At 32.9% G+C, this 15,984-nt stretch overlaps 1 pseudogene; it reads left to right on the top strand.

Moving 5' to 3' along the window:
• Nucleotides 1-1,423: 1,423 nt before the first annotated feature.
• Nucleotides 1,424-5,746, top strand: LOC132645814 (F-box/FBD/LRR-repeat protein At3g52680-like; annotated as a pseudogene).
• Nucleotides 5,747-15,984: the final 10,238 nt, after the last annotated feature.

Here is a 15,984-nt window from a genome sequence, read left to right as displayed (position 1 = left end):
ACAACTCTTCTCTTTTAAAAAATATTAATAAATTTGCCGATTTTATATTCATCGCAAACATTAATATAATAAAATTTTAGATACGGAGCACAAACTATAATGTTATATTAATCGTGTTTTGAACCTAATATATATATATATATATATATATAATCACTATTCAAAGATAACTACATAGATATAGATACACTATAATCTGAAGTGTTGGGCCCGCGGGCAGCGCGGAGATAGGTCATCTAGTTTGGGGTAAAACCTTAGAGAAAAGGACCAAAATCATCCATAATGTTTGGGTTTGGATCAAAATCATACATATTCTTTCACATGGAGCACTAATAGTACATTATGTTTGCATAAGTGGTGCACTTTTAGTCACACTCCCAAATAAATTTAACGGAAAAGAACAAAAATGCCCCTGAACTTTTAGAAAACGTATAAAAATACCCTTTATTCATCTATTTTGCTAAAACTACCCCTCAATTTAACTTTTTGGCTCATTTATTTCCCTTGACTAACGGACAACACTATTTTTTTAAAAAATAAAAATAAATTTCACATGACATTTTATTACTGAAAAATTAATTTATTCTTTAAAAAGAAATCTGAAACCTTGGATTTTTTTTTAAAATTTGGAAAACTTTTTTTAACGAGTAAAACCTTGACTAACGGACAATACTAATTTTTGTTCTTTTCAAAATGTAAAAAATTGGATTTTTATAAAAATCTAAAAAAAATATTTTTTTTATGAAAAAACTGTGTTTAAAAAAAAACCCATATATTTTTTTTAAAATCTAGAATAATATTATGGAGTATTAGTTTTGCACATTTTACTTAAAAAAAAACAATCAGTTTTTCAGATTTAAAAATTGAATTTTCTAAAAAAAAAATGAGGTTTCCACCCGTTAAAAAAAGTTTTCCAAACTTAAAAAAATTCCACATGTTTTAATGAAAATCCAATTCTGTTATATATATATATATATAAGGCTTACTACATTTGTTTTTTAAAGAAACGGATGTTGAAAAATTATTTTTCCTTATTGTACAAATAACGATTTTTCAGATTTCTTTTTAAAAGAATAAATCATTTTTTCAGTAATAAAATGTCATGTGCAATTTATTTTTATTTTTAAAAGAAATAGTGTTGTCCGTTAGTCAAGGGAAATAAATGAGCCAAAAAGTTAAATTGAGGGATAGTTTTAGCAAAATAGATGAATAAAGGGTATTTTTATACGTTTTCTAAAAGTTCAGGGGCATTTTTGTTCTTTTCCGTTAAATTTATTTGGGAGTGTGACTAAAAGTGCACCACTTATGCAAACATAATGTACTATTAGTGCTCTATGTGAAAGAATATGTATGATTTTGATCAAAACCCAAACATTATGGATGATTTTGGTCCTTTTCTCTAAAACCTTAGCATGTTCTTTGTTTTCCCCGAAAGTGGGAAAATCCAAAACCTAACTCTTTTAGGGCTCAGACGATTTTGAATAAATCCATTCTTGAGTTTTCTCAAATCCTTGATTTGAGGCGAGGTAATCTCTTGGTACTTTCTGTTTTTTAATGGAAACATCAAGAAGAAAACGTACAAGTAATGGGATTGATAGAGTAAGCTCATTGCCAGATGATGTACTCCACAGCATCCTTTCATCACTCTTTATTTTTGATGTGGTTCAGCTGAGTGTATTGTCTAAAAGATGGAAATACATATGGACTACAATGCCTTATTTGCACTTTGATCTTGATCGATTTTATTTAGAACGGGTCAATCGGCCTTGTGATATCGCAATGGTTGAGAAATTCAAAGAATTTATCAATTGGGGGGCGACTAAGCTTGTCCGTTTTCTTTTATGTTGTAGCAATATCTTCGACAAGGTAGCTATTTTGCGATGGATTCATGCAACAACTTGGCGAAATGTTCAAGAAGTTCTCTTGGTGAACCGTTTGAGTTGCCATATTGTCTTGTGACTTGTGAATCTTTGCAAGTTTTAAAGCTACACTTGTGTGGGGACATACTTAAACTGCCTAATCATTTTGGATTTCGTCAGCTGAAATTTGACAAGTTGCTTGTTCTCAAAATGTTATCACCTCGAAACTTTGATCTTAGAAGAATGTAGTTTAGGAGCTATGAAACTACTTGATATTGCTTCAGCATCTCTTATTTATCTTACTTTAGCAAATGTGAATTATAATATGGAGAGTTATGACAATTGTGAAGTCAAAATTTCTTGCCCCAATCTTAAGTTCTTAAAATATCAAGCTCCAATGCCAAAGGATACAATCGTCGAGAATCTCTTTTCAATAGAAGTTGTTCACTTCTGCATTTATGATTCAAACGGCTCACGTGAAGAAACTGGTATCCTTGTGCATAAGATGATCAAGGAGGTTCCTTCTACATCAATTTTGAAGCTATACAAGACTGCCATTTGGGTAAAGTTCTCTATTTTGGTTAGATTGTATAAAGGGAAATAAAACTAACACTCTGTTTGGAACGTTGTTACCCATTGTTTCATAATGTACTGTATTGTATTGTACTGTGCTGTTTTGTAGATACAATGTTTGGATAGACTGTATCGTTTGCTGCTGTGTAATAACATATTTTATGTTTGGATTGAATGTATCGTACTGTATTTTAATTGGTAAGTTTACTAAAATACCCTAAACTATAAGTTAAGTGCATGTAAATTGTGCAATAGCAAAATATTCTATGCAAAAAAATAAAACAAGAAAGCAAGCAAATTAATGAAATTATGGCAGATTCCTGAACAAAAAGCAAACATATGGCAGAATGGAATTAGCTTACATGTAACTTTGAAACTATGGAAGAGTCCTGAGCAAAAAGCAAACATATAAAATTAAAAGAAGGAAAAAGAAGTAGGGAGCAGGACAAAAAAAAAGAAAAACGTAGAAGGAGATAAAAGAAGGAAGAAGACGGAGCAGATAAACAGAAGGAAGAAGACGTAAAAGAAAAAGAAAAACCTAGAAGACGTAGAAAAAGAAAAAGAAGTAGGGAGCCAAACCTAGAAGGAGACAGAGTTATGTAGAAGACGTAGGGTATAGGATTTTTGGGTGGAGTTAAATAATATAAGGTAAAAGGTAAAATAGGATTATGAAATATTAAGTAAGGACATAATTGGAAAAAGAAATTAGGTAACAATGGGATAACACCAAATCGGTTGTTACATAAAATGGGGCTTTTCATTGTTACGTAACGACGGAATTTAACAATACGATACAATACATTTTAAATAACAATCAAAACAAACATTGTTTTTGTGGTAACAATACAATACAATACAATGGGTAACAACGTTCCAAACAGAGTGTAACAAAAAAATGTGGAGTAGAAGTACATTTTTTGAATGTTTAGATTGTATATGCAGTCTAAATACTTATCAAGAAAAATATACATTCTTAAGTATTTGTATGTCATTGGGAGAGCTTGTCTGTAGCTTTCAGTTAATCCCTTTACTACGGAATTTCTCATTTCTTCTTTTTGGCTGCTGTAGGGTCTTTACGAAGCAGCTCGCAAAGAAAGACTCTCTCCTCTCTCTTTTTATGAGCTGAAGTCCTTAAAGCTGTTTGTGGATGTTGATGAAGATTTTATGCAAGTTATGATATTATTGCTCAAGTATGCTCCTAATCTGGAGGTTCTTAAATTGTGGTCTGATGAGGTAATGCTCATCATTTTTCACTAATTCTGTACAAATTTCGTTTCTTTAATATGGTAGTTGGTCGGAACAACTTGTAAGTTTTGTAAAACTAGAGTGATTAATGTGAAACGATTCTTTCAAGAACAGAAGGTGGTGAAATTAGGCTCGAAAACTGACATAACTAAACATTCCAGGGAAAAGTTGGCATATAATTTTAAAGTCATTGCAGTAATCCTAAACTATAAATCTTAGGGGTCATTTGGTACGTGTAATAAATTATCCCGGCATTATAATCCCAAGATTATAATCCTCAAGCTAATTTATCCCATCTGGGAGGTGGGATAAAATAATCCCAAGGTTAATCGGATGAGGTGGGATATCCCATCATTAAATTTGGGCTTCATTTTATACTCTTTTTTGGTAGAAGGTATAAATTTATATCTCCTATCAAACAGAGTACAAAATTAATCCCAAACTTAGTGCAGGGATATCCCACCTTATTTCGTGTACCAAACGACCCCCTATAGTATTACAGTAAAGCAGAACCAGACAAGCTAAATTCCACTCAACAGAATGATAAACATGCCACAATGAAAGGGATATGAGATCAGACTAATTATCACTTTTAGTAACTTCTTAACATTCAATCTGGAAGTTGGCAAGTCTCACCTGCTTGCTCATGCCAATTAATTTATTCATGTGTGCTGCATGGAACTTAATGGTAAATTGGATTTGAGTCGTGAATGGATGCAGGGAAACTCTGAGAAACTGAGATGATGATTCAACTTTAGGGAGCATTAAGTTGGTAAATGATGGAGAAATTTGCAAATCTGGTCTTGAACAGTAGCTTGGCCCTGAAAATTGCCTGCATATTAATCTAAATTCGGTCCTACGCCTAGCTTTATGCAAAGAGAGCTTACCCAAGTAAATTAATTTCCCTTGTACAAAAAACGATTCATACTTGACTCTGATAGATCTAAAATCAATGCTAGAATGTCAGCGATGTGTTTTTTCACATGATCTTTGGTTAATGAGGTGACTGTTGATTGGATGGAATGGCATGGTTTGTATAGTACGTACTATACTCTGAAATATCAACAGAGCACTGGAACTTTTAATGCATCTGTGATGCCAATTGGGAAATAGCAGAAAGAGAAGGAAATTGAGCAAATTCGTTTTGAAAGTGAATCTTGTTTGGCATATTCACTTGTAACGGAGGAAATTGATACTTACGCTGCTGAATGATGCTTATTGTTATTTATTGTTGTTTCAATATAGGCAGGGGCGGAGCTAGCCCTTCGAGCGTGGGTTCGGCCGAACCCAGTAGCTTTTGTTCGAACCGTATATTTGTATTAAATTTTTTGTCAAATATGTACAAATTATTAATTAAGAACCCAGTAACTTTAAAGAATTAGAAACCCGAACCCACAAGCTTCAAATCCTGGCTCCGCATATAGGTATTTAGTCTGCTCGATTAATTGGTTTCTCTTCTGACTCTCAATTGTTTGATAGAATGGAGACTGGGCTGAGAATTGGCAGATGCATGATCCTGATGAAAGCATTGTGTGCTTGGACTCTCATCTAAAGTCGATTCAGTTGATTGGTTTCAAAGAAGACGAAAATGAGATAGAACTAGTAAGGTTTTTTCTGAAGAATGCACGGGTATTGGAAAAGTTGACGATTGTCTGGGCTAGCTATGCTCAAAAATCAGAAGAGGCATCAGAGGAAATATGGATGTTTCCTAGAACTTCATCACATGTTGTTGTGACATTTCTCGATGCCAAGAACTCGTAAGTGGTACAGCAGTTATGAAAAATGACACGACTTGGAAGATGATTGATTGATGGAGCCCAGACTATATAAGCATTATTTACATTGGACCGTGAAGTTTATGAAACTTCTTTGGCTGTTTTTCCTTTCATGTTTGAACTGTTAATGTAGGAGTAGTAATTACCGATTCAGAACTCAAACTCAATTATCTTTGTACTAGTTGTGGTATCTAACTTCAAAGTCCAATCCAGTCTTGAATTTCTAACTGAATTTGCGTGAAATCTCTTATAGACAACCTTGGTTACCTTGCCCAACCCATACTATTATCAATTGTAATTTTGTCCGAGTATTTTTAGCTGGATGAGAGAGTAACTTGTCATTATCAATTTTACTATCTATATCAGGCCGGCCAATGTATTGCTTACTCGAGTCCAAAACCCAAACAGATTAGCCCAACTGGTTTTACACTCAAAGTTTGTTCAATTCAACTGATCTAAGCCATGCTACCTTTTTTTTCTTTTACTCCTTTTTCAATTTTGATTTTCTGTATTTTACTAAGTGGTTCAGCTTAAGAGTTTGTCTATATTCAAATTTTAGGTTAGCAGCTGAAGTGCACAGATAGCCGATTTTTGGATCACTATTTATGGCATAGCCGGGATTTATAAACTTTTATAAAGTTTAGCCACTCTAAAATGAACTCTAAAACCAACTTTAGACCTACGGAACTGAAGTTGAAATAATCCAGGATGAAGTTACAAACTTCACACATACATCTGAGTTTAAGCTTGCCAAAGCCAAATCTCAGACAATTTGAAAGCAATCGAACTACAAACATTTTTTGTTCAAAATTTTGACTTGGCAATCCCAAACTTTAGGCGTTTTTTGTCTACCACATGCAATTCCTATTAAGCTATCTATGCTTGGGCCTAAATTGATTAGATGCGGGTTAAGATTTACCATGGCGCATTATCAGCGAGTCATTGGCACTTGTGTCCTATTTTGTGCTGGTCTTTAATTTTTATCCCTCATAACAAATAGTTTTTTGACTGGTCATAAGTTTATATTTTTGCATCATAATATCTCACAAGTTATACCTTCTGTTTTTAAAGAATTCATGCTATGCTAAGTTCGAGAACAAAACGTGCAATTTATTCTTGATGTGGGCCTCTTCTAAGGGTCACATTCAATACTGCTTTACAATTTTACCTTTTTTTTTTTTTTTTTTTTTTGTGTGTGTGCGCGTGCGTGTGTGTGTTAGGAAATTACCCAGTAAAACCAAAAAAACCACTACAATGTACAATCATATGCTAAAGTTCAGTTAGAAAGATGAATTGTGATAATAGATCAATAGTAATGGTGCAAAAATCATTCGTACCCCACTAGGAGCGACATAGTGATAATTTTGGTCATTAGTTGGCACCTTAGTGCAAGTGGTCCATGTAATTAATAAGGTCAACGCGCAAAAAGACATTGAGAACTCTTGCTAACGTGCAAGTCAAACTTGAAGGGGGCTAGGCCACATCTCAAGCGCCAAACAATATATTAAAATTTATTTATAAGAGTTATATTATAAAATAAAACTATGAAGTAAATACACAGGAGAAATATGTAGAGAGAATATGTAGAGAGATATCAGATTATATTACTTCTGCTCTTTCAACATTGCATCTGTGCATCCTATTTATAGGAGCAACAGGACATGGGATATTTTGAGATATTTTGGGATATTTTGGGATATTTATAACTTAATGGATATCCACTACTTGGGATATTTATAACACTCCCCCTTGGATGTCCATTAATAGATGATGTACCTCGTTAAAACCTTATTAAAAAAAAACCCTGTGGGAAAAAGTCCTAATGAAGGAAAAAGAGTGCACATATCTAGAAATACGCTTTGAGAGCTGCCTCATTAAAAACCTTACCAAGAAAACCCAATGGAACAAAACTTGGTTAAGGAAAAAAGAGTACAACGCGTATTTCACTCCCCCTGACGAAGACCAAGATTCAGATGTCGGAGTCTTCGCATTCCAATCTTGAATATCATCTTCTCAAGAGTTGAAGTTGGCAAAGATTTAGTGAACAAATCTGCAGGATTGTCACTTGAACGGATTTGTTGCACATCAATATCACCATTCTTCTAGAGATCATGTGTGAAAAATAACTTTGGTGAAATGTGCTTTGTTCTATCTCCTTTTATGAAACCTCCTTTTAATTGAGCTATGCATGCAACATTATCTTCATATAATACTGTGGGTATTTTTGTATCACACTTCAAGCCACATCTTTCTCTGATGGAATGTATCACTGATCTCAACCACATACATTCTCTACTTGCTTCATGAATAGCGATTATCTCAGCATGATTTGAAGAAGTAGCAACAATGGACTGCTTGGTCGATCGCCATGATATAGCAGTACCTCCGCATGTAAACAGATAGCCCGTTTGAGATCGAACTTTATGTGGATCAGATAAATAACCTACATCTGCATAACCAACAAGATCTGTACTACCTTTGTTAGTATAAAACAGACCCATATCGCTAGTTCCCTTCAGATATCGCAATATATGCTTAATCCCGTTCCAATGCCTCTGTGTAGGAGAAAAGCTATATCTTGCTAGCAAATTAACAGAAAATGCTATGTCAGGTCTTGTAACATTAGCAAGATACATAAGTGCACCTATTGCACTAAGATATGGTACTTCAGGACCAAGTAGCTCTTCGTTTTCTTCCTGAGGTCGGAACGGATCTTTGCTCACTTCAAGTGAGCGAACAACCATACGAGTACTTAAAGGATGCGCAATGTCCATGTAAAACCGATTTAAAACTTTCTCAGTATAGGCAGATTGATGTATAAAGATCCCTTTTGCGAAATGTTCAATTTGCAGACCAAGACAGAGTTTTGTCTTTCCGAGATCTTTCATCTCAAATTCTTTCTTCAAATATTCAATCGCCTTTTGGAGCTCTTCTGGAGTTCCAATGAGGTTTATGTCATCAACATAAACAACAAGTATAATGAACCCTGATTTTGTTTTCTTAATAAAAACACATGGACAAATGACATCATTTATATATCCTTCATTTATCAAGTACTCACTTAGGCGATTATACCACATACGCCCTGATTGTTTTAAACCATATAATGATCTTTGTAATCTGATTGAATACATTTCCCGAGACTTTAAACCAAATGCTTCAGGCATTTTATATCCTTCAAGAATTTTCATATAAATTTCATCAAGTAAGCCACATAGGCCGTGACAACATCCATCAGTATAATTAATGTGACATCTGCTGTTGTTTGGACTGCTGGCCCAATAAACATTACGTTTACCAAGATGGATCATTTTACTTGGTAATTATTCTACGTCAACATGCTTTAAGAGACGTAGAAATCAAATCCTCACAACCTTATACAATATTGCGCGCTATATTGTATATTGTCCACAAGATATCATGTTGTATCGGTTCGCAATTCGACATAACTTACTGAGATCTCATCACTTCATTATTTTCAGGTACCTGAACCTCCTATAAGGTTTATGAAGTGTTATGTCGTAGCTCTTCAAGAGCACATTGCCTCCTTATTATGATCATTTGCTCCTCCCTTTTTCAAGGATTATTATATTTGGAACCGATTGGTCTACCATGCTCCATGCACGTTGTAGACTTTGTCCTTCAGGGACATTAAGAGCATTTTGCAGATGAAATATGAAATAGTTGGGTCAGCAAATGCTTCCAGCATATGACTTGAATTATCTGAGGATCATACTGATGATAATTCACAACATATTTCTTAGCTGCTTATTCTCTCCCCCTTATTTTAGTGACATATGTCCCCATTTTCTTTGGGAAAATCTATCTGTGTGCATCATGGTATATCCATTAATCATGTACCGCACATCAAATGCTAAAAGATGAAAATATCTAGTTCCTGACCCTGAACCAAATATGAGGGGAGAATTTATCAAAATTTATTGATCTGAAGCATACAAGTGTTGTTGTATGCAATATATCATATCTCAGACCAACATCTGAAACTCTGTTCTCATAAGCAATGGTTTAGCTGTATTATGGAGGCATCCAATGCCAAACCAACTTAGATATAAATCAGCATTATCAAGATGATTGTCTTGATTACATATTCTGAAAATTGTGCTTCCAACTCAATTATTTTGAGCAAGCAACTTTGTAAATGTCAAACTGCCAGTTGACAATAAACATACATGTGACTGTCTTAAATAGATGCATCTATTTAAGACATCACATTGCAGGTGAAGGGGCCCATATTCACCTTTTATATTTTTCAGAATTTTGGGGATTCAGTCCCAACATTAGCTGGTGTAATCAACTTATTATGAGAACAAGCAACACAAACAAATTCTTGAAGAATCTTCTAGTTCTTCAATATGTTTTTTAATACTCAATTAGCACATCAGATTTAAATCAGGACGATCAAAATGGTCTTGTCAACTGATAAAATTATCTGTACCCGTAAACTTCAAGTTTACTATGACGAGTGCTATTTCTTTTAATAAACTTCTGGTTTACTATTGCATAAAAATTTATGTCAAAACTTCTGGTTTATTGTGACATGCGATCTCATCATGCTCGGGTAACGCTTTACACACGTGACCCTACCCGTAATAAGTTGGAGATATTCAATCTTCCAATCATCTGTAGTCTCAATATGATGACCATTTTTCTCGCTAGTAAACTTCAGGTTTACTATAATTTATTTTCCGATCGAAATAATTATGATCTCAGATGAATGGCACTATCATATATAAGCTCTTCGAGAGACATCAATTTGTTCACCATAATCATATATTATTTGGACACTGCTAGTGTCATGATACTTGTAAATAAATAATTAGCTCTTCTGGAGCCTTTGATCATTAATTTCTATTACCAAATATTTCTTAAATACTTCTGGTACCATTAAAGCAAATTTCGACACTACTGGTGTCACGAAATAAACATTGAATTCTAAACTTCAATATTTCAAACATCTCCTTCAGGGAGATTCATCGTTAACATCTGAACATTTTGTATCAAAGAGGCAACCACATAGTTATTAATTCCTTCAGGGGAAAATACATTAATTGTTATTTCCTTCGAGGAAATCAATAACAACTAACCATAATGTATTAATGTGGTTATAGCAGAATCATTCTACTCTGCTCCCTTTTCTTTAGAATGATACTTTGATAAAATTATTTAAGATGTTTTTGCGTACGATAGGTACGTGTTGCTATGTCTTAATTTCATACCACCAAAATAACAGGTATATTCCTTGTATTTTATCTCTCCAGGAGACAGGTTGTGGTATTTCTTCATTCACTTCGGGGAATGAAACCTGATTATTTAAATGTGCTTGAAATACGACGCTCATCAATAGCTCGTTATTTTGCTCAAACACAAGAAGACATTGCTTCAGAGTATTTCTAAGATATTTTGGTAATTCTTGCTGCTTCAGGAGTAAAGTTTCAGATTTTTACTGCTTCGGGAGTAAAGTTTCAAGTTTTACCACTTCGGGAGTAAAGCATATAATATTCAGAATATTTCTTCTCAATTATTCTACCTCTTCTGGAGATGGATCATGATATTTTCACAATCAAATGCACGTTTATATTTATAGGCTTTACTACATATTATCACATTCACTTCAGGGAATGGATCTATATTTATAGCTTATAACAAAAGTTCTCATTCTTCAAAAATGGAACACAATCATCTGAACGTGCAGGCCTTAAGCATATCAAATTGTGATAGCTTAGAATTTCTTTTAAGATATTGCTACTTCAGGAGCAAATCGAGGCATACATACAATTTATAGAATCTTTCTCTAACATATCTTCACTTGTTGCCAGTACAAGCCTATGAAAATATTATCACTTCTAGTGATTAATGAAGACATGATATTACCACTTCTGATGGCTGTACACATGATAACATCACTTCTGATCGTGATGTTAATAGCATAATATTTCTTGATGTCTTATCACGTATTGCTCTTCAGGAGCAATTAATGCTTTTGAAATTTTAATAGCGTGAAAGAGATTAAGACAACATATAAATCAAAATTCATAAATTGTTAAAGAATCATACCTGTAGGCAGCAGGTTGCCAATGAATCTTATATGCATATGCATATGTTAGTATCTTTTTCTTTAAATGGCAGGAGCATAACAAATCATGACTTGTGATATCTTCTGGCATTATTTTTTGTTCTCCGTAGCATTGTAACACTTTGATCTTTTCAAAATAAGTGCTCAAGGTAGAGTCTCGTGCTGATAACGTATTATAAAATAAAACTATGAAGTAAATACACAGGAGAAATATGTAGAGAGAATATGTAGAGAGATATCAGATTATATTACTTCTGCTCTTTCAACATTGCATCTGTGCATCCTATTTATAGGAGCAACAGGACATGGGATATTTTGAGATATTTTGGGATATTTTGGGATATTTATAACTTAATGGATATCCACTACTTGGGATATTTATAACGTATTATAAAATAAAACTATGAAGTAAATACACATGAGAAATATGTAGAGAGAATATGTAGAGAGATATCAGATTATATTACTTCTGCTCTTTCAACATTGCATCTGTGCATCCTATTTATAGGAGCAACAAGACATGGGATATTTTGAGATATTTTGGGATATTTTGGGATATTTATAACTTAATGGATATCCACTACTTGGGATATTTATAACAAGTTACTCCTAAAAGTTTATTCTTCTTCTTTCTTCTACTACTAACAAATAATAATAATAACATTTCTCCCTCTCTAAAAATATGAAATAAAAATTCGTGATTTACTTCCAAACACTAAAATATGTAACCATAATTCTCGTCCTAATTAACAGGTTTTCGAAAAAGAAAAAAAAAACACGATGCTTAGTTTGGAACAAGGAAAAAATTAAGCATTTAAATGTAGTTCTTTTGCATCGTTCCATTTGAAAAGATCTAAAATGATTAAATATTTATTCTTCCTCGTTCAGTCAGCTTGAATCAGTTTTAAGAAAGAAGAATTATTGAGGAAAAGAACAGAATATAAATTGCCCGAAGATGGAAGCGATGTCAAATATCTTTACATTACCAGTAGTTGATTATCATACTAACCAATTTACATTGGAGGTAAGGTTATTTTGTAGTAGTAGTTTTACACTATACTAGACTAAACATGTCAACCGGGCCGGTTGAACCGGTTGAAACTGGTGACCGGTTCTGGTTTCGGACCCGGATTCTCAGTTACCGGTTGACGGTCACCCTTCTAAGCCAGGCCGGGTACGGTTCCCAAAATTTCTAACCGTCGGACCGGTTGGCCAACTGGTTAACCGGCCGATTTTTTTTTTTTTTTTTTTGTTATATTTGGGCCCAAATATGACCGTTGGCCAACAGACCATTTTGCAAAAGTGGCCGTTGGCAACGGCTAAAAACTCCATTTTTGGCCCCCCACCACCCCCAACCGCCCAAACTTTTATTTTTAACACTTTAACTCCTCCCCCACTCCTATATAAACCCCTCTCCATTTTATTTTCATCCACTCCAATTCTCTCTACAGTTTCTCTCAATTTATAGCTATTTTGCAACAAACAGCCACTTTAAAATTACAATTTTCTCTCAATTATGCACTATAAAGTTCCCTTCAAGTTTCAATTTTATATTTGCAATTATATAAACAAAGTGTTGGTGGAGTTGGAGATTTTGCAACAATCTGACTTATTCCGGCAATTTGGTACCTTCGTTCCAACTCTATCTTTAATTTCCGCAATTTATTTTCTTGCGCTTTATTTGCTTGCGATTTAATTTCTTGCTATTTAATTATGAAGAGAAGGGGTGAAAGTAGTAGTACACCTAGTGGGAGGGGAAATAGGGGGAGGGAAAATATGAATGATACATTTGTGGGTGAAACACCTAATATAGGTTATTATGACATTATTGAAAATAATCCAATTTTAGATAGCGAAGTAATGGAACACTGATTTGGCCCAACCTTTCATCAAGTTGATAATGATGAAACAAAATCACCGAAACATCCTATAGGAGATATACAAGCACAACAATCACAAACACAGCCAAAACCAGCTCGTAAGCCAACCTCTGAAGTTTGAAATTATATGACTAAAGATAGGGAGAAAGAAATAGTCACATGTAATATATGTAATAAAACATTTGTGTTCAAGTGTAGGAACAATAAGGATGGGGGAACGGGTTCACTATCGAGTCATTTAGCGGCAAAACATTAGGATGTTTGGGGAGAGTGAACGAGTTCAAGGGTATTAAAAAAAAAATAGACCCACGTACCGGAAAAACTTTTAGTTACAAAAAGAAAGACCGTGTAGAGATAGATAAAATGGTAGCTTATGATGCTTTATCATTTTCCTTTCCTTTGGGATCGGGTTTTGTTATTATATTCAACGTAGTTATAATCCGATGTTTGAGGGTACTACTAGAAGTACTTGTAGAACGGATATTATTGGTTTATATAAAAAGTATAGATTTTATTTGCGCCATGTACTTAATTCTTTAAATCGTAATGTGTCCCTTAACGCCTGTTACATCCTATTTTGAACTGGTCCAATATAATTTGCAACTTCCCAGTTATTCTAACTGGTTAAAAAAGAGTTAGAGTCGCCACCTAATTTTAAAGGAAAATCAGGAAACCTATATGTATTTGTGTGTCTACTCCATTTTAGTCCACGAAACCTATGAAATTCTAGATAAGGGTTTTATTTACCCCGAAGGAAAGGTATTAAGCATCCCTCAGAGTCTGCCCAAAGACAGTCCTTAAACTTAGTTTAACTGAACACTAGAGGGGGATTATCTATCTGTTTATCATTATTATTACCTGTTTTCAAAATATTATGACCTCATGAAAAGCTACACTAGGTGATAATATACTAAGTATATACAGTGTATAAAAATGTATTTATATCAAGTATCAAGTATTCATAAAGAATGTATAGTAAAAAAGAATATATAAAATAGTATAAAGAGAATGTACCTCGTAAGTATAAAAGTATATCTGTTAGTACAAAGAGTGTATATATATATATATATATATATATATATATATATATATATATATATATATATAGATGTTAGTGTAAAGAATGTGTAACTATATTAAGAATATAAAAAAATGTAAGACTATGTAAAAATAAATATATCAAGGATATAAAGAATGTGCGTCTATGTAATGTGCGTCTATGTATATTAAAAGAATGTATGTATATTAAACATATAAAGAACATATTTCAAGTGTAAAAGAGTGTACGTCAAATCTAAAATGTATAAAGAATTGTATAACTAGGTATATTAGTGCATAAAGAATGTAAAAAATAATTTACGAATATTCATTGGTGTAAAGATTTTATATAACGAAATTATTCAGAAAAGTGAAGTTCATTTGACTTGTTTCTACCGTTTAGTTAAAAAAAGTGTTTGTTTAATGAATATCCTATCAAAAGAATAAGGAATAAAATAATTGTAAAAAGTATTGGTAAAAAATAAGTATAAGGAATTGTGGATAAAAAATGAGTGAAAATGTGTAATGCCTCTAAAGAATAAAAGATTTGTAAATGGACGACTTAATATTTGCCTAGCGTCAAAATGTGAATTTAACTTAATTAAAAAATGTATTAGTGTACACGAAACAATATAAAATGTAAGTTGTATTAAGAGTGTATAAAGAATCTAAATTAAAGGATGGACTAGTATTTTTGCCTAATCGTCAAAAGTGTGAATTTATTTAACAAAGTATTTATACCAAGTCAATTTAATCTAGTTATGAAAGTATTGACGGCCTAAGTCTTGCCTAAAGCGAATGACAATTTTAAGTTTAACAAACAAGGCGACAAGTAAATAAATATATCAACCCGTCATTCCAAAAATAAAGTTTCCACTATACTATGAGTTTATGTTTTGTACAGTTATATAAAAAAATACGGAAAGTAAATACAAACAGTGATTCGATGAAGTCTCCGGGTTCCTTTCGAGTGTCGTCTTCGGGATGTATCTCCGGGTACCTGTATAAACACTTAGTAAAAGTGTTAGTAAGAGAATAAATAACTATCGAATGAATTAAAGAAATAATGAATAAACTTAAAATAAAAAACCCGTCTTTTGTACATGGGAGGCCTTGGAAATCGACGGAAATTTCTTCATCGGCCAAAAGTATAGTTTGTAATAAATTGCAAGATGAAAGAAAAAATGTGTTAGTTAAAATAATTTGAAAAAAATAAAAAAAAAAGTATGAGATGTGACATAAAGTCTTTAAAAAGTGATTTGACATAAAGTCATTGAAAAATGATTTGACACAAGGTCTTTTGATAAAAGAGAGATGAAACTTGTTTTGACTTAGAATTGGCGTAGTATACACTGTATAAGAATGTATAAGTATATGATATGTGCAAAAATTATAAGAATGTAAATATATATATATATATATATATATATATATATATATATATATATATATATATATATATATATATATATATATTTATATATATATGTGTGTGTGTGTGTGTGTGTAAAAATAATGTA

The sequence above is a fragment of the Lycium barbarum genome, chromosome 6, assembly GCF_019175385.1.
Source record: "Lycium barbarum isolate Lr01 chromosome 6, ASM1917538v2, whole genome shotgun sequence".
NCBI lineage: Eukaryota > Viridiplantae > Streptophyta > Magnoliopsida > Solanales > Solanaceae > Lycium > Lycium barbarum.
Note: the sequence above shows the minus strand (reverse complement) of the source record. Positions and strands in the feature narration are given on the sequence as shown.